This window comes from Mobula hypostoma, chromosome 8 (assembly GCF_963921235.1).
Source record: "Mobula hypostoma chromosome 8, sMobHyp1.1, whole genome shotgun sequence".
NCBI lineage: Eukaryota > Metazoa > Chordata > Chondrichthyes > Myliobatiformes > Myliobatidae > Mobula > Mobula hypostoma.
In genome coordinates, this window is record NC_086104.1 from 3,565,908 (window position 1) to 3,592,314 (window position 26,407).

The following is a 26,407-nucleotide window of genomic DNA, read 5'->3' on the forward strand; positions in this document are numbered from 1 at the left end:
ATGCTGGAATATTGGACACTCGTTCATCTTCCTCCCCCTCCCTCCCGTGAAGGACGTGGGTAAGACTGGGGTGACAGATACATACAGCAGGGACACAGGCCCTTCAGCCCAACATGTTGTTGCTCACCTTCAGGTATCGATCTGTATAAATCATATTTTTCCTCTTGTATTCCCATCCACCCTCTGCCTCTCCTGACACCTGAATACACTGGGGCAATTTACCTCAGCCAATTAACCTTTCTTCCTAAGTAGTTGAGGCATTGAGTTCAAAAGTCAAGAGAAGATGCTCTATCAAGCAGTAGTAAATCAAGGCAACTGGACTTGCTGTGTTGTCCAGAAGATATTTCATCACTCATCCGAGAGGCTTCGTCAGTTCTGATCTGTAATGGGTAGTTTTCCAGCTTCTAAACTCTTGTGAGTTGTTTAAAGGTATAGCAATCACATGAGGGTTGTTAAGAGTTGTAGAAGTAATGAGAAGGTCACGAGTCTTATCTTTGCATGAGTTGAGGTGTGAACTGCTGTGGAGTCGCTGGGGTGGAATCATAAAAAGGTGAACTATAGTGAAGATTGTCAGTGTAAGCTTGCAGTGGCTGTGTATGGTTGTGGGAAGAGATGTTTGACAGACGATGTTCAAACTTAAAATATATTTATTATTAAAGTATGTACGCTGTGCACAACCTTGAGATTTGTCTCCTTCCAGACAGCCACAAAACAAAGAAATCCAATAGAACCCATTAAATAAAAAACAAACATCCAATGTGCAGAAAAAAACAAATCATACAAGCAAAAGCAAGCAAAGAACTGAAACTCACAAAAGTGAGTTTGTAGCCATGAAGCCAGTCATCACTGCAGCCGATCCAGGAGCCTATTAGTTGCCGGCCACAGGCTCAGTTCAATTCAGAGACGAATAAACCTCACAGAGCAGTGAGCTGAACGAGACCTTCACTCGCCTCTGGCTCTGACACACCGACCTTTTCAATCTGGCTCGGCGCTTCAGTCGTCCAAACCCTAGGTCGTTCAGTGCTATCTTCATAATCAATATTAAATCAATGTGTGAGCCTGGCTGGCGAAATTGGAGTGAAAGAATTGAATGTGAGCCAGGTACTGGAAGCTTATGGGTGGCGGGGTGGAGATACGTCTCTACCAAAGGACGTGTAAGGAGCTCCTTCCCTCCACTAGCCTGCACGTCACCCTTGGGCAAGGTGTAGTACCTGCTTAGCACCCCCCTCCCCGATCAGGGTCACCCAAAGCCGTGGGAGCAGGTGATGGACGGTCATTTGAGCAACTGGTATATATCACAAGTCCTGGTTATGTGACCACCGACGCCAGGCAAACAATCTCTGAAGAGTATTGATAATGGCTGGGGTCACCCATTTTGTAAACACACTGCCCCGAAGAAGGCAATGGCAAACCACTTGTGTAGAATTTCCCAGAACTATCATGACCATGGACTATGATGACCTACATCATACGACACGGCACATAACGATGAATAACTGGACATCTGGCATTATTTCCAACTGTGGAGACGTGATGATCATTTTACTTTCACTCACAAATCAGTACAGGGCACAATTCAATTCAATATAAACAGAGCAAAGGGGAATAGTGAGGTTGTGTTCATGAACCATTCAGAAATCTGATGACGGGGTGAACATAAACACTCCACACGAAGACGGCTTCCAGATTCCAGTTGGATTCAGGTCACTGGAGCTGTGAGCAGCCGAGGGAACTCCTCTGTCACTCGGACAACCTCTTCCATCAGCATTTATCAGATCTTCCCTGAGAGTGATAATAATGATGTTGACATTAATTCGGAGAAACTGTGTGAGTTAGCGCAGTAAAACAGGAAGTAGTCATGGGTTTAGCAATGTCTGAACTGAATCATTGTCAGCCAAGATTTCAAAGTTCAAAGTAGATTGATTATCAAAGTACAATATGTGTCACCACATAACCACATTTAGATTCATTTTCCTGTGGACATACTCAATAAATCTATAGAATAATAACCATCCCATTGTAATAATAAATTATAAATTCTTCCAATAGAACCGTTGATCGAAGGATTCATACTCATAATAGTATCAAACAGGTCAGCCTCCAATATGTAAGGAAAATTACTTAAATATTTTTGTAAAAAATGTCTAACTTGAAGGTATTGCAGAAAGTGTGAGTATGAAAGAGAATATTTATCAATTAATTGTTCAAAAGACATCTATCTATCTGTTAAAGATCCGGCCTGAACACTGGGTCGAAGGGCCTCTGCTGGTAGCTCTGGATCGCGACAGTCTTTAATTTCTGTTTTCTTTCACCTGGCCATGTAGGTTCTGGCCCAGCCCCTTCCCTTTTTGGACTTCCTCCAATTACCTGCTTGTCTCCTCATTTGCTCCCACCTGTTTCTAATTTTCACTCATTACCCTGTCCATTTAAACCCCGCCTTGACTAGCATTCTCTGCCAGTTTGTCCCAGTTCTGACCTGTGTCGTTCTAGCCTGTCATTGCAACTTCTGCCAACACATTTTACCTGATTGTGTTTAGGATTTTGCCCGTTCTTGGACCTAATTTTTGCCTGTGCGCTCTGGATTGTCTGCCCTCGCCTGACTGCCTTTCCTGGGTAGGACCTCTGCCTGACATTTCGGGTTCATGCCTGCCTTCTGTTTTTGGAAGACTGTTGCCTTTGTGTTCCCTAATAAATCCTGGTGAAAAAAGTATTGTTCTGCACTTGAGTCCCACTGAAACCCGACACTATCTTCTTTAAATAAATCCAAAACAGAATTAATACCCTTATTTTTCCAAAGTAAAAAAATTGGATCACACAGAGAAGGCTTAAAAAAGTAATTTTGATAAATTAAACTACAAAGTTTAAATCTTTTAAGGTTAAAAAAATTGTGGAACTGGAGCCAAATTTGTAAAGAATACTTAATCACAGGATATAGGTTTAAATTTGCAACTTTAGCTAATTGCATAGGTAAAGCAGCTCCCAATAATGAGGTTAAATAAAACTGTTTTACAACTTTCATTTCCAGGTTTACCCAAATTGGCCAATCACTTTTATCAACCCAGTATATAACCAAAAAGACATGTATTGCACATTAACAGCCCAATGATACATTCTTAGATTAGGCAAAGCAAGACCTCCATCCTTTTTCAATTTTTGTAAGTGACAACTTATAATTTATAATTTATTATTAAAATGGGATAAGTGTCCTTTATCTAAGATTAAACAGGATTGGGAAAAGGAACTAATTTGACTTTTATGACGAAGGATTGGATGCGGATTTTGAAGTTGGTTAACTCTTCTTCAATTTGTACTAGCCATTCATTGATTCAATTTAAAATTGTACATCATTATAATTTGACAAAGGAGAGACTTTCTAAAATCTTTTCTAATGTTGATTGTCATTGTGATGTAAAACTGAGATAGCTACACTGACACATATGTTTTGGTCTTGTTCTATATTGGAACAGTTCTGGAAGTTGTTTTTTTCAACAATTTGTAAAGCGCTTAAAATTAATCTATAACCTAATAAATTAACTGTGCTTTTTGGAATAATTCCTCTCAATATTTATGGTATTTCTGTGTCTGACCAACATGTTATTGCATTTGTTACATTGATAGCTAGGATAGCCATTTTGTAGAAGTGGAAGGATACATCAGCTCCCACTTTGTCACAATGGTTCTCTCAAGTGATGCTATGTCTTAGCTTGGAGAAAATTAGAAGTCGAACCTTTGAACCTTTATTTGATTTTGAGAAAAGATGGGGCTTATTTGCTCATTATTATCATTTGAGCTAATTGACAGAATTTTTCCACAATCTAATTGTAAATTTTTTTGTATATTTTCTTGCTGACGGTTTGATGTTTATTTTCAGAAGCTTTTTGTATGACGCATGGCTCTGGGGTTGTACACCTAATGGGTTCTTTTTTTCCCTCACTTTTCTGTTTAGTAGGTTTTTTTGTTATCACAATTTTTTTTTCAATCTTTAAGATAATATCTTTTTTGAGACATTTTTGTAAGTGTTGTTACTTCAATAACTCATGTTATTTTTTTTGTATAATATAACAATAAAAAGATTTGAAAAGAAAGAAAGAATAACCATAACAGAATCAATGAAAGGCTGTCCAACTGGGTAGTCAACCAGAGTGCAGAAGACAACAAACTGTGTGAATGCAAAAAGAAAGAAATAATATATCATCAATAATTATCAAGAATGCGAGATGAAGAATCCTTAAAAATGGGAACATCTCAATGATGGTCCAAGTGAAGTTGAGTGAAGTTATCCCCACTGGTTGAAGAGCCTGATGGTTTAGGGTTAGTAACTTTTCCTGAACCTGGTGGTTCTATTTCCTGAGGCTCCTGTACCATCTTCCTGATGGCAGCAACAAAAAGAGAGCATGTCCTGGGTGGTGGGGAGTCCCTCGAGATGAAAGCTGCTTTCCTGCAACAGCATTTCATGTCCATCTGCTCAGTGGTTGGGAGGACTTTACCCGTGATGGACTGGGCCGTATCCACTACTTTTCGTAGGATTACCATTCAAGGGCATTAACGTTTCCATACCAGGCTGTACTAAAGCCTGCCAATATACTCTCCACTACATATCTATAGAAGTTTGTCAAAGTTTTACATGTCATGCCGAATCTCTGTCAACTAAGAAAGTAGAGGTGCTGCCATGCTTTCTTTGCATGCTGGGCCCAGGTTCTCCGACATGATAACACTGAGGAATTTGAAGTTGCTGAACCCCTCCACCTCTGACCCTCTGATGAAAACGGGCTGATGGATCTGTGGCATTTTAAAAGCTGTAGAAGGTAAGACCCAGACCAACACTTTACAAAGCACAATGGCTGCAGGACTGATTCAAACAGGAGGAAAGGATAAAGCAAATTATTACAGGCCAATTAATTTAATACTACAATGAGGAAATTTTTGGGGAGAGAACTTTTCGGTTGGTGATCTTTTATCAGGATTGGAAAAGTGGAAAAAAAACACTTGTTAGCTGGGTGAAAAAATTGGAAAACTGAGGAAAGAGACTGAATGGTGAGGATGAAGACAAAGAGAATCCAAGTGATAATGCTGCTGTTTATCAATAGCAGAGGAACTCAGCAGATCAGGCAGATGTTCTACAATGAGAAATCTCATCCTGAGAACAGATCCGATGGAGTCCGAGGAACTGAGAGAACAATCATATTTTTACAAGTGACAGGGTGGGTGGAAGTAAGGTCAAGATAGCTGTGAGTCAGGAGGTTTATAAAAGATATCAGTGGATGGTCTGTTTCCAGAGATGGAGACAGAAATGAAGAACGGGTACTCCACATACGGCCTCAGTAGAATTATAGAAAGCTGCAACATAAATTCCTGACCCTTGACCTCAGATCCTGGACTAATAATGGCAAGCATGTCATATGCCTTCCATTCCCAGTCGATAGCTTCCTGAAATTGGGGACACAGGTTGTGGTAAAGAAAGTATTGTCCAGCATTATCCTGGCTTCCCTCCTTGAACAAAGGAACTGCATTAGTAACTTGCCAGTCATCCAGGGGCTCACTAGTGGCTGGATAGGACAGAAAGGTCTTGGTTAATGTCCCAACAATCTCATCTCTTGACTCCCTCAATAACCTGTGTGATAGCCCATCATGTCCCGGGAAGTTAATGTTCTTCAAGGAACATTTTTGTTATCTCAGAAATCTCACTCCCCTCTGTTTTTCCTTGGTAAATGTTCACGTAACTTGTACATTTCGGAGCTCAGGAATATCCTCCGACTCAGTGGATGTGTTCCCTCTATCCTTCAGTGGTCCTATCTGTTCTTTAGTTGATATATGTATAAAATGCCTTGGGATTCTTTTTAAACCTGCCTGCCAATTAATTTTGCTGGCCCCTCCCGGCTCTCCTAATTTCCTTCTTCAATTCTTTTCACAGTTCTTTAGGGCTCTGCTTAATTTTTCTTTCCTAAACACTACGTATGCTTTCTTTTTCTCAACTAAATTCACCACCTGTCTCATCATGCAAGGATTCATGACCTTGCCAACCTTGTCCTTCCTTATAACTGGAATATAGCTGTCCTGTACTCGGTGCAATTGGTCTTTAAACCCTCCACATGTCAGATATCGACCCCCCCCCCCCACAAAACAGCTGACAGCAGAGAGCAGATGTGCAGGAAATGGAGGAGATGCTGGTGAGGGGATGTTCAGGTGGTCTCCTACTGAAAGGTCAGTTATATGGTCAGGTCACTTGTCTGAGTCCCACTGGTACCATGTAACCCAGTACTACCTGTCGCATGGTCGGGTGGTCAGCGACTGAACCGGCTCCCCCACCAGGTTTGCCTGGTGAGGAGGGTGGCTAGACACCCTGCAGGAAGATGAACAAGACCTGTCAAAGGGCGGATGAACCCTCTCGTAGGGTCAACGGCCATCTAACAAACACGTGCCGTGAAGCGCGGAAAGGGCATCCCTTGCATCGAAGCTTGGTCTGGCCATTCACTGCAACAGAACTTCCCCCAGCCGTCTTGGACCCCACCATGCCGTTGGATCCGGGAGGAGATGTTAAGAGGGTGAGTCGAGACCTGTGCAACACCCCCACTCACCTAAAATCCATTCACACACACGCTGTTCCTTTCTGAGGAGTGTGGTATAAACCCCACTAACGGACTGAAAGGAACCATCATCATCCTAAGGGATGGATATTGAGAGTATATGGCCAAACTCATTCCCCAACACCATGACCCCTCCTCTATCACTTAGCATCAACACCTCCCAGGGTCCCATCACCTGCTCTAGTGATGCCTGGGCTTTCAATGTCTCTAACGTCCACTCCTTCTTACCTGTATTTCAAAACTTAAAACTCCTATTTCCAAACTGTGTCTTTCCGAGACTCTACATCAATTCCTTCTGACTCTCCCCTGAGGATCACCTTGTTCATTCTGTGGGAATAAGTCAGGAGGAGCAGTGAGGTGTCATTTTACCGTTTGTTTCAAAATCAGTCGCTCTGTCCACTGAGACTCAGTGCTCCAGTGATTTAAGCAGTGATTTCACTCTCCCAGTCTCCTTCTACATTAACCATGTCACTATTGTTAGGTAGATCTGCATGTCCAGGTCACTGTCTTTCCACTCTCTTGTTAGTCTCATGTGTGTTCTCAAAGTCAAAGTGGAGTTTATTGTCATATGAACAAGTCCACGTGTGCACAGGTGAAATGAAAACTTATTCCAAATGGTATCATATCACCAGCGTTCACAAGAAAAACATAAATTATGCAACTTTTCCAAAAGCGAACACAATCTGAAATAAATACAATATGCTTATCTTAGTGTGAAGTAATCAGAGAGGTCACAGTATTGCTGAACTGTTGTGGTTAGTGTTATTGCCAAATTGTTATGGTTAATGGTTCAATAACTGAATGGTTAAGAGGAAGTAACTACTTATGAACATGACGGTGTGAGGCTTTGACTTTCTGTACTCCCGACTTCCTCTATTTCTCTATTCGTGGTAGCTGCAAGAAGGGGGCATGGCCCTGAAAGTTCGGATCTTTGATGGTGGATGTTAGCTCCTGAGGCAGTGACTCCTGTAGGTACTGCTGATGGGGGAGAGGGATGCGCAAGTGAAGTTTTACACTGAGTCCACTTCTCTCTGCTGTTTATATAGAATCATAGAAAACTATAGCACAGAAACAGGCCCCTCAGCCCATCTGGTCAGTACCAAATAATTTCAGCTGCCTAGTCCCATCGACCTGCACCTAGACCATAGTCCATGGAACCATAGAAACTACAGCACAGAAACAGGCCTTTTGGCCCTTCTTGGCTGTGCTGAACCATTTTCTGCCTAGTTCCACTGACCTGCACACGGACCATATCCCTCCATACACCTCCCATCCATGTATCTGTCCAATTTATTCTTAAATGTTAAAAAAGAACCCGCATTTACCACCTCATCTGGCAGCTCATTCCATACTCCCACCACTCTCTGTGTGAAGAAGCCCCCCCTAATGTTCCCTTTAAACTTTTCCCCCCTCACCCTTAACCCATGTCCTCTGCTTTCTTTCTCCCCTTGCCTCAGTGGAAAAAGCCTGCTCCTCCATACCCCTCCATCCATGTACCTAAACAAACTTCTCCTTAACATTGATATCTAAGATGCATCCACCACTTAAACTGACAGCTCACTCCACACTCTCACCACCCTCTGAGTGAAGAAGTTTCCCCTCATGTTCCTATTAAATGTTCACCCTTAAACCATGCCTTCTAGTTCTAGTCTTACCCAGCCTTAGTGGAAATAGTTTGCTTGCTGTCTATACCCTTCATAATTTTTTATACTTCTGTCAAATCTCCCCTTAATCTTCTACATTCTTCAGAATGAAGTTCTAACCTTTTCAATCTTTACTTATAACTCGAGTCCTCCAGTCCTGGCAAAATCCTTGAAAATTTTCTCTGTAATTTTGCAATCTTATTTAGACCTTTCCTGTTGGTAGATGACCAAAACAATACTCCCAATAAGCCTCACTAACGTCTTATACAATTTGAACATAACAACCCAACTGTTGTACTCAGTACTTTGATCTACAATGGCCAATGTAGCAAGAGCTTTCTTGCAACCCTATTTACCTGTCATGCCATTTTCAATGAATTATGGACCTGTATTCCCAAATCCCTTTGTTCCACCACACTCCTCGGTACCCTACCACTCACAGTATGAGACCTGCCCTGGTTTGTCCTCCAAAAGTGCAACAGCTCACACTTGTCTCCATTAAATTCCATCTGCCATTTTTCAGCCCATTTTTCCAGCTGGTCCAGGTCCCACTACAAGCTCTAATAGTCTTCCTCGCTGTCCACTACACCCCTAGTACTGGTGTCATCCACAAATTTGCTGATCCAGTTAACCACGTTATCATCCAGATCATTGATTATAGCTGACAAACAACAATAGACCCTGCACTGATCCCTACAGCACTTCACTAGTCACAGGCTTCCAGTCAGAGAGTGACCATCTACTACCACTCTCTGGCTTCTCCCACAAAACCAAAGTCTGATCTTATTTACTACTTCATCTTGAATGCCAAGTGACTGAACCTTGTTGACCAACCTCCTTTACGGGACAATGCCTGGCTAATGTAGGAAATGTCCACTGGCTTGCTTTCATCAACGTTCCTGGTAACTTCCTCAAAAAACTCAATAAACTTGGTTATACATGACCTAGCATGCACAGAGCCATGATGATTATCCCTAATCAACCCCTGTCCATCCAAATACTCGTATATCCAATCCCTTAGAACAAACTATCTTTGCAGGAGGCTGGGAACTGGATCACGGGGTCAGTAAGGGAAGGATTGGACTGGAAGACAGATGTCAGGGAAAGTCTTGAAAGGCAAAATCGAAACAATAGGTATTATGGGTCAGATAGTTTGAATTGTCTACATTTTAATGCTAGGAGTATTATGGTCCAATTCTTCCCTTACTGACCTGGTGATCTAGCTCCCAGGCCCCCGCAAAACTGAGAGCATGAATCAGTAGATGGAACTATGATGTTGTAGCCATTACTGAAAACTGGTTGAGAGGAGTAGAAATGGGTGATTAATGTACCAGGTTTCTGAAGTTTTAGAAAAGATAGAGGAGGGGTAGAAAGAGAGGGGTGGAATAGCATAACTAATCGGGAATTAGACATGCAGGGGTCAGGCACTGAGTCCATTTGGGTAGAATGCAGGAATAGGAAAGGGGGCAGTCACACTGATGGGATTGTTCTACAGAACTCCGAATAGCCACAGGGACATTCATTAACAAAGATATGGCTAGTGAAATGATAGAAAGAGGCTGTACTGGACCTAGTGTTGATAACTGTCCTTTCAGTGGCACAGTGACCACAACTCCTTAACTTTCAGGATAGCTTAGCGAGAGATAAGAATAGGCATGGTCCTTTCAGGAGAGCTTTAAATTGGAGTAAGGAAAATTACAAGGACATTAGGCACGAAATAAGAAGAGTTAATTGAAGTAAGATTATTGCTGGGTGCCTATGTCCAAGGATAGACACGACAGCTAGGAAGGCAGAGAGGGTGACATAGTCCTGCCAACAGATGCCCAGGATTGATCCCAGGTCACAAGTATGGAACGTTTCCAGCATTTTATGGTGCCCTCGTGTACTTCCAGGTTTCACAGTCATATAATAGACTGCTAAGAGTGACCACTTTGTACACCTTGAGGTTCTGGCTTTTAGAATGCTTTGCTGGTTCAGTACATGTGAATGCAAGCTCCCGAGGGCTTGTCTGGCCTTGCAAATCCTAGCGCTGATTTCTTTGGTTAGAGAGCCATCACTAGAAATAACACTTCCGAGGTGTTTGAATTCTTCCACTGTTCTAAGCTGTGTATCTTTGACGCAGACTTTGGGCCGGGTAGACTTTGGGCCGGGTAGACTTTGGGCCAGTAGACTTTGGGCCAGTAGACTTTGGACCGGGTAGACTTTGGGCCGGGTAGACTTTGGGCCGGGTAGACTTTGGGCCAGTAGACTTTGGACCGGGTAGGAACAGGACTTCAGGCTGATGGAGAGGCTGAATAGACAAGCGGCTTCTGCAAAGCGATCAGCAAGCAGATGAAGATCGGCTTCAGTGGGGGCCGTAGGTCGCAATCATTATTGAACAGGGCTTCTCGAATGAGATTACTGATTGATTTCACAGAACATAGAACATAGAAATCTGCAGCTCATTACAGGCCCTTCAGCCCACAATGTTGTGCCGACCATGTAACCTACTCTAGAGACTGCCTAGAATTTCCCTACCGCATAGCCCTCTACTTTTTGAAGCTCCATGTTCCTATCTGAGTGTCGTAAAATATCCTATTGCATCCGCTTCCACCACCGCTGCCGGCAATGCATTCCACACACCCGCCACTCTCTGTGTGAAAAACTTTCCTCTGACATCCCCCTTGTGCCTACTTCCAAGCACCGTAAAACTTTGCCCCCTCATGTTAGCCATTTCAGCCCTGGGAAAAGGCCTCTGTCTATCCACACAATCAATGACTCTCATCATTTTATTTACCTTTATCAGGCCATCTCTCATCCTCCGTTGCTCCAAGGATGAAAGGCCAAGTTCAGTCAACCTATTCTCATAAGGTGTGCCCTCCATTCCAGGCAACATCCTTGTAAATCTCCTCTCCCTCTCTCTATAGTATCCACATCCTTCCTGTAGTGAGGTGACCAGAACTGCACACAGTGCTCCAAGTGGGGTCTGCCCAAGGTCTTGTATAACTGCAACATTACCTCCTGGCTCTCATGGTTGATGAATGCCAGCACACCATACGCCTTCTTAACAACACTGTTAAATTGCTCAAAAGCTCTGAGTGTCCGATGGACACAGACCCCAAGATCTTGCTGATCTTCCACACTGCCAAGAGTCTTACCAGTAATATTATATTCTGCCTTCAAAATTGACCTTCCAAAATGAACTACTTCACACTTATCTGGGTTGATCCATCTGCCACTTCACAGCCCAGTTCTGCTTCCTATCAATGTCCAACTGTAACCTCTTACATCCCTCCAGACTATCCACAACACCCCTAACCTTTGCATCACCAGCAGACTTACTAACCCACCATTCTACTTCCTCATCCAGGTCATTTATAAAGATCACAGAGGAGGGGTCGCAGAACGCCACTGGCCACCATCCTCCATGTAGAAAGTGAACCATCTGCAACCACTCTTTGTCGTTTGTGGGCAAGCCGATTCTGGATCTATTAAGCAAGGTCCCCATGTCTCCTTACTTTCTAAAGGAGACTTGCCTGGGAACCTTATCAAATGCCTTACTGAAATCCATATACACTACATCCACTGCTCTACCTTCATCAATGTGTTTTGTTACATCCTCGAACAATTCAATCAGGTTCATAAGGTATAACCTACCCTTGACAAAGCCATGCTGACTGTCTCTAATTAGATGATGTCTCTTCAAATGCTCATAAGTCCTGCCTCTCAGGATCTTTGCCAACAACTTGCCCACCAATGAAGTCAGACTCACTGGTTTATAATTTCTTGGGTTGTCCCTACTCCTTTTCTTGAACGAGGAATAACATTTGCAACCCTCCAATCCTCTGGTTCTTCTCTGTCTTGATTGATAATGCAAAGATCATCACCATAGGCTCAGCAAACTCCTCCATCACTTCCCACAGTACCCTGGGATATATCTCATCCATTCCTGGTGACTTACCTAACTTAATGCTTATCAAAAACTCCAGCTCATCCTCTTTCTTAATTTCTCTATGCTCAAGCTTTTCAGTCTGCTGTAAGTTATCCCCACAATTGCCAATTTTGTTTTCCCTGGTCAATACTGCAGCAAAGTATTCGTTAAGTACCTCCACTACCTCCTGCAACTCCAGAACACATTTCCACTGTCACAGCCTGACCGGTCCTATTCTCACTCGGCTCATCCTCTTGCTCTTCACATATATGTAGAATGCCTACAACAGGAATTCTGCAGATGCTGGAAATTCAAGCAACACACATCAAAGTTGCTGGTGAACGCAGCAGGCCAGGCAGCATCTCTCGGAAGAGGTACAGCTCCTTTTTCTCCCTCTGACTATACCCCTTGCCCATCCTCTGGGTTCCCACCCTTGTCTTTCTCCCTGGGCCTCCTGTCCCATGATCCTCTCATATCCCTTTTGCCAATCACCTGTCCAGCTCTTGGCTCCATCCCTCCCCCTCCTGTCTTCTCCTATCATTTTGGATCTCCCCCTCCCCCTCCCACTTCCAAATCTCTTACTAACTCTTTCAGTTAGTCCTGACGAAGGGTCTCGGCTTGAAACGTCGACTGTACCTCTTCCTAGAGATGCTGCCTGGCCTGCTGCATTCGTCAGCAACTTTGATGTGTGTTGTATGTAGAATGCCTTGGGGTTTTCTTTAATCCTGCTCACCATGGCCTTCTCATGGCCTCTTCTAGCTCTTCTAATTTTTTACAGACCCTCAAGCGACTCAAGTCTAAAAGTGATCCATCCTGTACAGTATATCCCATGTTGTACAGTGCAGAATACATGGTGTAGTACGCACAGGAGGAACAGATTCAGCAGTACAGGTGCATGTATGTACCCATGCTTCACACCAAACACTGACATCTCCCCATTTGACAGAACAAGGCCAGTCATGTCACTGTGAAAGAGACAGACAAGACTGATGAATTTGTGCGGGCACACAAGTTTTGACAGCACTCGCCATAGGGACCCTCTGTCGACTATACCGACAGCTTTGTTCAGATCAATGAAGACAGCAAGTAATTCCAAATTCTGTTCAGTACACTTTTCGTGAATTTGACAAATGGTGAAAAACATGCCGATCGTACTACAGCCTGGGCAAAAGCCACATTGTGCGTCAGGAAGGGTCGCTTCTGATATGTTGGCACTCAAGCAGTTGAGGATAATGCGAGCTAAGATTCTTCCCTGACAGACAGGAGAGATTTGCCTTGGTAGTTGCCGTGGTGAACACTGCTACCTTTGCCCTGAATAGTGAAACAACTATGGTGTCCCTGAAGTCCTCAGGCAGGTCTTCTTCCTCCTATATGCTTGTGGAGCTGCTGACTTAAAGATCTCATTAGGAATTCCATTCCTCCCAAGGACCTTACCAAACTTTGTCTGTGAAACGACTTTCATGACTTCATCCAGGGCAGGAGGATGGTCAGGGTGTCAATAACAGGCTTCTCAGTAATCTGACCAGGCATGGTTTGATCTACAGTACCCGATATGTTGAGGAGATTACTGAAGTGTTCTCTCCATCTCTCTAGGCTGTTAGTCCTCACCCAATGCAGGGTTTTACCAGCTGCCAGTAAGAGAGGTGTGTGATTCGGCCTGTGTGGTCTATAGACTGCTGCAATGGCCCTGAAGAACATCTTCCTGTTTTCTGCGTCAGCGTAGCACTGAACTTCTTCCACTTCTCTCTCCCACCATGCATCCTAAGTTCTGTGCAGTGCAATTTGTGCTCATCTCTGGAGGTGTTTAAGCTGATCTTGTTTCATAATACAGGACAAGTCATTCTGCCTTGAAATAAATGCTTTCTGCTTTTGTAGCAAGATCTTGGTGATGCTCTTGTTATTTTCATCAAGCCATTCTTGGTGGTTCTGCTTTCTGGATCACATGTAGCCAGATGTAGCTACATAGATGTAGCCAGCTCTGTTACAAGGGCTTTATTGTCCTCCCATTTTTGTGTGGGGTTTCCAGTGAGGGGGTCTTGTAACATCACTTGTCATCCAGATTGTATGCAAGTTGTTCCAGATGCCAGGTGTGTTCCAGCCTCCCGATGTTGAATAACCGTCGAATGGCCTTTAGCTTCCTGAGAAGTTTAATGGCAATGTGTATTGTCATTACACAATAGGTGGCTAAGGAGTTGGTGTAGGAGGGAGGACATGAGATTTTTAGGTCATTGGGCTCTCTTCCAGGGAAGGTGGGACCTGTAGAGTGGAGATGGTGTGCACCTGAAATGGAGGGTAACTGATATCCTAGTGGGAGGATTTGTTAATGCTGCATGGTGTGGGGGAGGGGTGGAGTGGGAATCAGAGTGAAAGAGTAATTCGTGGAGAAGTTGTGGAGGCAGATGCTGGTAAGACCTCAGACAAAGTTAGGAATCAAAAGGTTGAGCATGGTGTGACTAATGTCCTGAGCTGCATATATTTCAATGCAAGAAGTATCATTGAAAAGGCAGATGAAGATGTAGAAGCAGGTTTACAAACAGAGGCAATGTGTAATGAGGGGAGGCTGTAGACAGGGCAACATTGCAGTCCACAGGATGAGTTGCAACATAAAAGGTACAAAAAATCGAAAGGGTTGAATACAGGACTGAAGGTGTGGTATCTGAATGTGTGCAGCATATGGAATAAGTTAGATGAACTTGCAGCAGTTACAGATTGGCAGGTATGATGTTGTAGGCATCACTGAATCATGGCTGAAAGAAAATTATACCTGGGAGCTTAATGTCCAAGGATACACATTGTATCACAAGGACAGGCAGGAAGGCAGAGGGAGCTGCATGCTCTGTTGGTAAAACATGAAATCAAATTATTTGAAAGAGGTGACATAGAGTCAGAAGGTGTAGAATTATTGTGGATAGAGCTAAGGAACTGTAAGGGGAGAAAGGTCCTGATGGGAATTATATACAGACCCCCGTACAGAATGTGGTCTTTGAAGACCGTGTTAGAGATCTGGAGCAGCAGCTGGATGACCTTCGGTTTGTGTGGGAGAGTGAGGAGATCAGCGATCAGAGTTACAGGGAGGTAGTTACCTCGAAGTTTCAGGAGGCGAGTGTCTGTGTGACAGTCAGGAGAAATAGAAATGTGAATAGGCCGTTAGCGCAGAGCACCCCTGTAGTCATTCCCTTCGATAAAAAGTATAGCATTTTGGACACGGTTGTGGAGGATGACCTTCTAGGAGAATGCCGCGGAGACCAGGTTACTAGCATTGAGCATGGGTCTGTGGTGCAGAAGGGAAAGAGGGAGAAGAAGGGAGCAGTAGTGATAGGGGACTCAATACTCAGGGGGAGAAACAGGAGATTCTGGGGATGTGAATGGGACACTGAAATGGGATGTTGCCTCCCAGGTGCCAGGATCGGGGACCTCTCAGATCATGTCCACAACATTTTGGAAAGGGAGGGAGAGCAGCCAGATGCCTTGGTACATATTGGTATCAATGACATAGGAAGGAAAAGCAAAGAGAGAAGGAGAATTTAGATAGCTAGGTAGAAAGCTGAAAAACATGTAGTAATTTCTGGATTGCTGCCTGTGCCACACACCAATGAGGGTAGAAGCAGGATGATTTGGCTGATTAATGCATGGCTGAGAAACTGGTGCAGGGGACAGGTCTTCAAGTTCTTGGATCATAGTGAAACACCCTGGTTTCCTTGGCTGCATAAGTCTAGGGAAGAGCCCATGGTATGACAGGAAATTTACTAACGTGGTTAGAGCATTGGCTGATTAGTAGGAGGCAGCAAGTGGGCATAAAAGGATCCTTTTCAGTTGGCTGCCAGTGACTAGTGGTGTTCTGCAGGGGTCGGTGTTGGGACCACTTCTTTTTATGCTGTATAGCAATGATTTAGATCATGGAATAGATGACTTTGTTGCTAAGTTTGTAGATGATATGAAGATTGGTGGAGGGGCAGCAAGTGTCGAGGAAAAAGGTAGGCTGCAGAAGGACTTAGTCAGATTAGGAGAATGGGCAAGAGAGTGGCAAATGAAATGCAATGTTGGAAAATGCATGGTCATGCACTTTGCTGGTAGAAATAAATGTAAACAGGGAGAAAGTCCAAAATTCTGAGATGCAAAGCGACTTGGGAGACCTTGTGCAGAACACTCTGAATGTTATCTTGCGGGTAGAGTCAGTGGTGAGGAAGGCAAATGCAATGTTAGCATTCTTTGCAATTGGTCTAGGATACAAGAGCAGAGGTGTTATGCTAAGGCTTTATAAGGCACTGTTGAGGGCTCACCTGGAGTATTTTGAACCGTTTTGCATCCCTCATCTTGGAAAGATGTGCTGGCATTAGAGAGGGTTCAGAGAAGGTTCACATGGATGACTCCGGGAATGAAAGTCTTATCATATGAGAAATGTTTGATAGATCTAGGTCTGTACTGGCTGGAATTTAGAAGGATGAAGGTGGACCTCATTGAAACCTTTCGAATATTGAAAGGCCTCGACAGAATAGATGTGCAAAGGATGTTTCCCATGGAGCAGGAGTCTAAGACAAGAGGGCACAGCCTCAGGATAAAGAGGCAATTGTTTAAAACAGAGATGTGGAGAAATTTCTTCAGCCAGAGGGTGGTGTATTTATGGAATTTATTACCACAGGCAGCATGGAGACAGGTCGTTCGGTGTATTTAAGGCAGAGATTGATTGGTTCTTGATTGGACATAGCATCGAAGGTTTCAGGGAGATGGCCAGGAAATGGGGCTGACGAGTGTTAAAAAGATCAGCCATGGTGAAATGGTGGAGCAGACTCAATGGGTGAAATGGCCTAATCCTGCTCCTATCTCTTATGGTCTTCTGGAACTCCTTTTGTGAGAGAGTGGTGAATCTGTGGAATTCTTTGTCACGTGTGGCTGCGAAGGCCAAGCTGTTATGTATATATATATTTTTTTCTCTTTCAATATTTTATTAGTTTCTGCATACAGAGTACAAGAAGATATATTATAAGTCAAAAGAAAAAAATAAAATGGAACCAAATACATTGTATTAAAAATAGTTACAATCACAAAACCCTGTATTCATAAAAAATAAATTAAATCATAATATTGAAATATAATAATTTTGTTATACAGAAAAAAAAGCTAAATCCACTAACCAAGTCAGAGCTGTTAGGAAAAGCAAGAAAAAAGGGGGGGAAAAAAACACATCACATAGTAAAATATATTATTAGCCACCATCTGTCCTTTTACACCAAATCAAAGGTTTTGAAAATAACTCAAAAATGGTCCCCACAATGTATAACAGTCTTGGCTAGATTGAAAAACTGAACAACGAATCTTCTCTAAATTTAAGCATGACATAACATCACGTAACCATGAGCATGAGTAGGCGGAACAACATTCTTCCATTTAAGCAAGAGCATCCTCCGAGCTATAAGAGAGATAACGGCCAAAATATGCAAATCAGGTGTCTCCAAAATAAAGTCTTTTCCTCCAACAATACCAAATAATGCAGTCAAAGGGTTAGGCTTAAAATTTACCTTGAAAAATACCGAGAATTAATAAAGCTTCTCCATTATTACATCTATCACAGAAAAGAGATACATAAGACATAGACACAAGACCATAAGACAAAGGAGCAGAAGTCAGCTATTCGGCCCATCGAGTCTGCTCCGCCATTTTATCATGAGCTGATCCATTCTCCTATTTAGTCCCACTCTTCCACCTTCTCACCATAACCTTTGATGCCCTGGCTACTCAGATACCTATCAATCTCTGCCTTAAATACAACCAATGACTTGGCCTCCACTGCTGCCCGTGGCAAAAAAATTTCCATAGATTCTCCACCCTCAGACTAAAAAAATTTCTTCGCATTCTGCTCTGAATGGGCGCCCTTCAATCCTTAAGTCATGCCCTCTCGTACTAGACTCCCCCATCATGGGAAACAACTTTACCACATCCACTCTGTCCATGCCTTTCAACATTCGAAGTGTTTCTATGAGGTCTCCCCTCATTCTTTTAAACTCCAAGGAATACAGTCCAGGAGCGGACAAACGTTCCTCATTTGTTAATCCTCTCATTCCCGGAATCGTTCTAGTGAATCTTCTCTGTACCCTCTCCAACGTCAGCACATCCTTTCTTGAATAAGGAGACCAAAACTGCCCACAGTACTCCAAGTGAGGTCTCACCAGCGCCTTATAGAGTCTCAACATCACATCCCTGCTCCTATACTCTATTCCTCTAGAAATGAATGCCAACATTGCATTCGCCTTCTTCACCACCGACTTAACCTGGAGGTTAACTTTAAGGGTATCCTGTACGAGGACTCCCAAGTCCCGTTGCATCTCAGAACTTTGAATTCTTTCCCCATTTAAATAATAGTCTGCCCATTTATTTCTTCTGCCAAAGTGTATAACCATACACTTTCCAACATTGTATTTCATTTGCCACTTCTTTGCCCATTCTTCCAATCTATCCAAGTTTCTCTGCAGACTCTCCGTTTCCTCAGCACTACCGGCCCCTCCACCTATCTTCGTATTGTGTGCAAACTTAGCCACAAAGCCATCTATTTCATAATCCAAATCATTGATGTACAAAGTAAAAAGAAGCAGCCCCAACACGGACCCCTGTGGAACACCACTGGAAACCGGCAGCCAACCGGAATAGGATCCCTTTATTCCCACTCTCTGTTTCCTGCCAATCAGCCAACGTTTTATCCACATATGTAACTTTCCCATAATTCCATGGGCTCTTATCATGTTAAGTAGCCTCATGTGTGTCACCTTGTCAAAGGCCTTCTGAAAATCCAAATATACGACATCCACTGCATCTCCTTTGTCTAGCCTACTGGTAATTTCCCCAAAAATTGTAACAGGTTTGTCAGGCAGGATTTTCCTTTAAGGAATCCATGCTGAGTTCTGCCTATCTTGTCATATGCCTCCAGGTACTCTGTAACCTCATCCTTGACAATCGACTCCAACAACTTCCCAACCACCAATGTCAAGCTAACAGGTCTATAATTTCCTTTTTGCTTCCTTGCCCCCTTCTTAAATAGCAGAGTGACATTTGCAATCTTCCAGTCCTCCGGAACCATGCCAGAATCTATCGACTTTTGAAAGATCATCGCTAATGCCTCCGCAATCTCCACAGCTACTTCCTTCAGAACACGAGGGTGCATTCCATCTGGTCTGGAAGATCTATCTACCCTTAGACTATTCAGCTTCCTGAGTACTTTCTGTCATAATTGTGACTGCGCACACTTCTCTTCCCTACCACCCTTGAGTGTCCGGTATACCGCTGATGTCTTCCTCAGTGAAGACTGATGCAAAATATTCATTCAGTTCCTCTGCCATCTCCTTATTTCCCATTACAATTTCTCCAGCATCATTTTCTATCGGTCCTATACAGTATCTACTCTCACCTGTCTTTTACTCTTTATATACTTGAAAAATCTTTTTGTATCCTCTTTGATATTATTTGCTGGCTTCCTTTCATAGTTAATCTTTTCCCTCTTAATGACCTTCTTGGTTTCCTTTTGTAAGGTTTTAAAAACTTCCCAATCCTGTCTTCCCACTAATTTTTGCTTCCTTGTATGCTCTCTCCTTTGCTTTAACTTTGGCTTTGACTTCTCTCGTCAGCCATGGTTGCATCCTTTTTCCATTCGAAAATTTCTTCTTTTTTGGAATATACCTGTCTTGTACCTTCCTCACTTCTTTCTTAAACTCCAGCCACTGCTGCTCTGCCGTCTTTCCCGCCAGTGTCCCTTTCCAGTCAACTTTGGCCAGTTCCTCTCTCATGCCATTGTAATTTCCTTTACTCCACTGAAATACCAACACATCAGATTTTGGCTTCTCTTTTTCAAATTTCACAGTGCATTCAATCATGTTATGATCACTGTCTCCTAAGGGTTCATTCACCTCAATCTCTCTAATCACCTCTGGTTCATTACACAATACCCAATCCAGTACAGCCAATCCCCTAGTGGGCTCAACAACAAGCTGTTCTAAAAAGTCATCTCGCAGACATTCTACAAATTCTCTCCCTTGAGATCCAGTGCCAACCTGATTTTCCCAATCCACTCGCATGTTAAAATACCCCACAATTATTGTAACACTGCCCTTCTGACAAGCCTTTTCTATCTCCTGTTATTTGTTGTCCATATCCCTGCAGCTGTTTGGAGGCCTATAAATAACTGCCATCAGGGTGCTTTTACCCCTGCGATTTCTTAGCTCAACCCGTAAAGATTCTGCACCTTCCGATCCTATATCACCTCTTTCCAATGATTTAGTATCATTTCTTACCAATAAAGCCACGTCTCCCCCTCTGCCTACCTTCCTATCCTTCCGATACACCGTGTATGCTTGGACGTTCAGCTCCCAGAGACAGGCATCCTTTAGCCAGGTCTCAGTGATGGCCACAATATCATACCTGCCAATCTGTAGCTGTACGACAAGATCATCCACCTTATTCCTTATGCTGTGTGCATATCCGAATAAAAATGAGGTAGCTGATCTTTCGACACGTGAGCCCTATGAACCAATTTAAACGGTGAGAGGAAAGAACGGGCACATAATGATGAAGTGTTCACCAATTTAAAAATTTCATTCCAAGTTTCCTCAGAGATTGAAGTTTGTAAATCTTGTTCCCAAAGATTTTTTAATTTTATCTATAGGAATATCTCATTCCTAGGAACATGCCATAAATATTGAGTATAGAACCATTATAAAAAGGTTTCAAATTAAAAATTACATCTAATAAGTCCTTATCAGAACTTATAGGAAATATATATAATTGAGAACGCAGAAAGTCTCTAATTTGTAAATAACAAAAAAAGTGAGTTTTGGGTAAACTATTTACCCAAGTACGTGAGTGGACCAGTGAAGGAGTGGAGCTTTGAGGCTTTGACTCGAGAGATTCTGGAAGTTTTGGCAGTTGGTCTGTGCAATCAAGTCAATCAAGATTTGAATAGATCAGCAGAAAGCCGTTGATTAGACAATCAAGATTTGAATAGCTCAGACTCAGCAGAAAGCAGCTGATTGGGCAGTCGAGGTCAGGTGACCAAACATTTTGAAAAGCTCAAACAGATAAATAGAGGGATAGCTCAAGCGAAGCGGCCAGTGCGTGAGTGGGCCAGTGAAGGAGCGGAGCTTTGAGGCTTTGACTGGAGAGGCTTCGACAAGAAGAGGCGGAGGACAAGCTAGCTCGCAGTTAGTTTTTACAATGTCTCCTGAGACAGTGATGTGCCTCTCATGTGAGATGTGGCAGTCTTGGGGGAACGCCCCTCTCCCGCAGAGTCACATCTGCCAGAAGTTCATATGGCTGGGTGATCTGGAAGACCGTGTAAGGAATCTGGAGCAGCAGCTGGATGGCCTTTGACTCATAAGGGAGAATGAGGCAGTCATAGATGAGAGCTACAGGGAGGTAGTTACACCTAGCCTGTCGGAAGCAGGTTGTTGGGTGACAGTCAGAGGGGGGAAAGTGAAGGTGAGCAGACAGGTAGTGAGAGCACCCCTGTAGCCATTCCCCTGAATAATAAGTTTACCATCCTGGATACTGTTGGCGGGGACGACCGACCAGGTGTGAGCCATGGTGGCAGGGCCTCCGGCACTGAGTCTGACCCTGTGGTGCAGAAGGATGGGACGGAGAAGAGGAGAGCTGTTGTCATTGGAGACTCTATAGTCAGGGGAGCAGACAGGAGATTTTGTGGATGTGAGAAGGACACCCGCATGGTTTGTTACCTCCCAGGTGCCAGGGTCCGGGATGTCTCTGACCGGGTGCACGACATCCTGGTACAAGTGGGAAAGTAACCAGAACTCGTGATACATGTTGGGAACAACGACATAGGCAGGAAGAGGGATGAGGTCCTGAAGTGTGAGTTTCGGGAACTAGGCAGAAGGCTGAAGAACAGGACCTCAAGGGTAGCGTTCTCAGGATTGCTGCCGGTGCGACGTGACAGTGATGGTAAGAATTGGAGGAGATGGCAGTTGAATGCGTAGCTGAGGAGTTGGTGCAGTGGGCAGGGTTTTAGATTTCTGGATCATTGGAATCTCTTCTGGGGAAGGTGGGACCTGTACAGATTGGATGGGTTGCACCTGAACCCGAGGGGGAGCAATATCCTTGCAGGTAGGTTTGCTGGCATGGTTCGGGAGGGTTTAAACTAATTTGCAAGGGGGATGGGACCTGGAGCGATAGAGCAGTGAAAGAAGTGCATGGAGTAAAGCAAGATCTAACATATAGAGAGGCTTTGAGCAAAGAGAAGCAGAATAAATGGTGTAAAGACAGTAAGGTAGAAGGGCTGAAATTTGTGTACCTCAATGCAAGAAGCATCAGGAACAAAGGTGATGAACTGAGAGCTTGGATACATACATGGAATTATGATGTAGTGGCCATTACAGAGACTTGGCTGGCACCAGGGCAGGAATAGATTCTCAATATTCCTGGATTTCAGGGCAGAAAAAGGGGAGGAGGGGTGGCATTACTGGTCAGGGATACTATTACAGCTACAGAAACGGTGGGTATTATCTATTGTCTATTGAAAAAACTGCACATAGATGAGGTATAATCAGTGAGGAAAAAGCCTTATAAATTTCGGCAGAAAATCCATCAAGACCCAGAGCCTTCCCCGAGTGCAATGAGCATACAGCCTTGGCAATTTCCTCATACAAAACAGGTTGATCCAACTGTTTTCAGTTATCAATAGAAAGTGTAGGAATGTTTATTTGGTCTAAAAAAAATATTTGTTACAGTGTTATCTTTAGGAGGGTCAGAACTATAAAGTTTAGAATAAAATTCTTTAAAAACATCATTTATTTCTAAATGGTCAGTTGTCCTATCATCATTGGCTTTACAAATTTCTTTAATTTGCCATTTAGCTATAAAGGTTTTTAACTTGTTAGCCAATAATTTACCTGTTTTGTCTCCGTGAATATAAAATTGACTCTTATCTTTTAAATGTTGAGTTTCAATTGGATATGTTAAAAGAAGATTATATTTAGTTTGATTTTCAACATGCCTTTTGTATAAAGCAGGATCTGGAGCCAAGACATATTTTTGGTCTAATTGTTTTAACTGATTAGCTAACTCAATTCTCTCTTTATTAGCTTTTTTCTTGACACTTGCAGTATAGGAAATAATTTGATCTCTAATAAAAGCCCTAAAGGCATCCCATATAATAAGACTAGAAGGCTCTTCCAAAGTATTCTCTTCAAAAAAAAAATAATTTGTCTCTCCAGAAATTTTAAGAAATCTTTATCAGATAACAAAGTTAAATTAAAATGCCAAGATCTGTTTATTTGAGGAAGACCAGAGTGATTTAAATATAAAAAGCACCAGAGCATGATCTGAAACAACAATTTCTTTATATTCACAGGATCAAACTAAAGGAATCATTTGACTATCCATAAACAAGTAATCAATCCTGGAATACATATGATGGACATGAGAAAAAAATGAATACTCCCTATCTAGTGGATGCAAGAAACGCCATACATCAACAATACCATATTACGTTAAAAAAGATTGAATAAACAAAGCTGCTTTATTAGGTATCACTGTTTTAAAGGATGACCTATCTAAAACTGGATCTAACCAGCAGTTAAAATCTCCTCCCATCACCAATGAGTAAAGGCTCAAATCTGGCGAAAACAAAAAAAAAGCTCTAAAAATCCTGGATCATCGGTATTCAGAGCATACAGATTGGCAAACACCATTAATTTATTATCTAATTTTCCTGACACTATGACAAAATGCCCATTCTTATCAGACACTACTTTATGTTGGACAAAGGGAACTGTAGTATCCATAAAGATCGAAACTCCCCTAGACTTAGCCTGGAATGAGGAGTAAAATTGTTGTCCATTCCATCAACTGAAAAGATGTAAGTTGTCACAATTATGTAAATGTGTTTCTTGTAAAAAAAAAATAGTTGGGGCCCTAAGTTTTTTTAATATAGGCAAGAATCTGATTCCATTTCAGAGTGATTTAATCATTTCACGTTAAGACTGTGTAAGTAAATAGTATAACCCATTATTAATACTATTTAATAGTGAAATTAAAGTAATAACCAGTAAAATGAACATTAAAACCAAACAATAAGCCTTGAAATAGGGTAACCAAGCAACAGATTTGGCTAACATCCCAAGACAGCTCCCAGAAAGAGACACAACCCCTCCCCCCTCCCAAAGTCAGAAGGCCAGCCAAAAGGAGGCTGGCAGCTACAGCTAATGATATCACCCTCCCAAAACAACCTGCTGAATTTGACTCCTAATTAATTCTAAGGTCAAGTACATTCCAAGCTAAACTAAATAACGGCCAAAAAACAACTTAACCCTCATAACAAGAACACAAATAAATTAATTATTAGTTTCAAAACAATAGAATCAAAAATACCTAAACTAAGCCATATTGATTTAAAAACAACCTCGAAAAAAGTGTATAAAATAATAAAAAACTTATCAAAATTCATAACATATAATCACACTCATTAAAATCTTATTCTCTAAATAAAGCATTTAAATCACAAAGAAGTTTAGCTGCGAAGGTTCACCAAAAGTAAGAGAAGCAATTATATAGCAAGATGCTAAACGGTCAATCCATTGTTTTTAAGAACTCCTGGCCTTCTTCACTCGAGCGAAATCATTCTTTAGAACCATCTTGCAGAGTGATTGTAAGATGAGCAGGATAATGAAGAGACGGCTTTAAACCTTTGTTTAAAAGTTCCAACATAACCTCTTTGAATTTAGCATGCTCATTCATGACCTCGGGTCAAAAATCTTCAACAATCCTAATCTTCTGACCCTTGTAATCAATCATTCCTCTTCGACGAGATTCACAAATTCCTTTGTTTGAAATTCATGAAAACAAATTATAACTGATCTGGGTTTGGCTCCCAGAGGTGGTCTGGGCACGGGCGATCTATGAGCTCAATCGATCATAGGTGCAGACAGTAAGATTTTAGGAAATAATGGTACCAATCAGCTTGCAAATAATTCAGTAGGCTGATCACCTTCTATTAACTTTTCAAGACCTAGAATTCATAGGTTATTTCTTCTACTTCTGTTTTCTAAATCGATAATCTTCTGTCTTAATTTCTCATTAGATTTAGATTGCTTTTCACAGAGCTTTTGCAGGTCATCCATTCTTGCATCCAAAATCATCAGTTTCTTCATTCTTTTCAATTTGACTCATTCCACCAAGATGCAACACAAAGCGTCATAGGAAGTCATTCCTGCCTGTGGCCATCAAACTTTACAACTCCTCCCTTGGAGGGTCTGACACCCTGAGCCAAAAGGCTGATGCTGGACTTATTTCATAATTTACTGGCATAATTTACATATTACTATTTAACTATTTATGGTTCTATTACTATTTATTATTTATGGTGCAAATGTAATGAAAACCAATTTCCCCCGGGATCAATAAAGTATGACTATGACTATGACTATTATCATGCTCAGTTAAGGTTTTTTGAAAAGAATCCAATTTTGTGTCCATTAGTTTAAGTTCAGATCTAAGTTGTTGGAACTTGTTGGAAGATTCTTTTCTGTGTTTTCAAAGCAAATCCATGATAGAATCCAAGGATGCAGGAGCTTCTTCTTCCTCAGTACTTTTGGCACCCTTCGTACTCATAGTAAAAAATATCATCTTTAAAAGTGAGGTTTCAAAACAGATTGGAAACAGTAAAATAAGTGAGATAGGAGCAACTGCAAGAAGCTGTTACTCCATTCACAACCAGCAGGAGAATCCCATTATGTATACTTAAGGCAGAGGTTGATAAATTATAGGTTGGTCAGGGCATAAGGGGACATGGGGAGAAGGCAAGAGATTAGTGCTGAAAGGAACAATGGATCAGCCATGATGAAATGGCAGAGCAGACTCGATGGGCAAAATGGCCTAATTCTGCTCCTCTATCTTATAGTCTTAACTGGGACACCTTTTTCCTCTGGCTAGTCCCATCAGACATGTGGAGGTTGTTTAAAGATCAATTGCACAGAGTACAGGAGGGGCATATTCCTGTTAGAAAGAAGGACAGCAATGGAACGATATGAGAACCTTCGATGTCCAGAGAGTTGATGAATTTTGTCAAGAAGGAAAAGGAAAAGTATGTAAAGTTTAGAAGTTCAGATCAGACAAAGCACATGAGGAGTATTAGGAGTATATAGAAGCCAGAAAAGAACTAAAGAAGGGAACTAGGAAAGACAGGAGGGGCCATGAAAAGTCCTTGGCAAGTAAGATTAAGGTGAATTCCAAAGCATTCCGTAGAAACATCAGGAGGAAGGGGATAACTGTGAAGAGGG

The 26,407-nt window shown here is 42.3% G+C and overlaps 1 long non-coding RNA gene across 1 annotated transcript in view; it reads right to left on the bottom strand.

Annotated features, from left to right (window-relative positions):
• Positions 1–746: 746 nt before the first annotated feature.
• Positions 747–26,407, bottom strand: part of LOC134350339 (uncharacterized) — a 38,605-nt gene continuing 12,944 nt past the window's right edge. Inside the window, exons 2-3 of the long non-coding RNA XR_010018873.1 lie at positions 6,813–6,911; positions 747–1,782 (exon numbers count right to left, since the gene is read on the bottom strand). This is a non-coding gene — a long non-coding RNA (uncharacterized LOC134350339). The remainder of the gene's footprint in view (positions 1,783–6,812; positions 6,912–26,407) is intronic.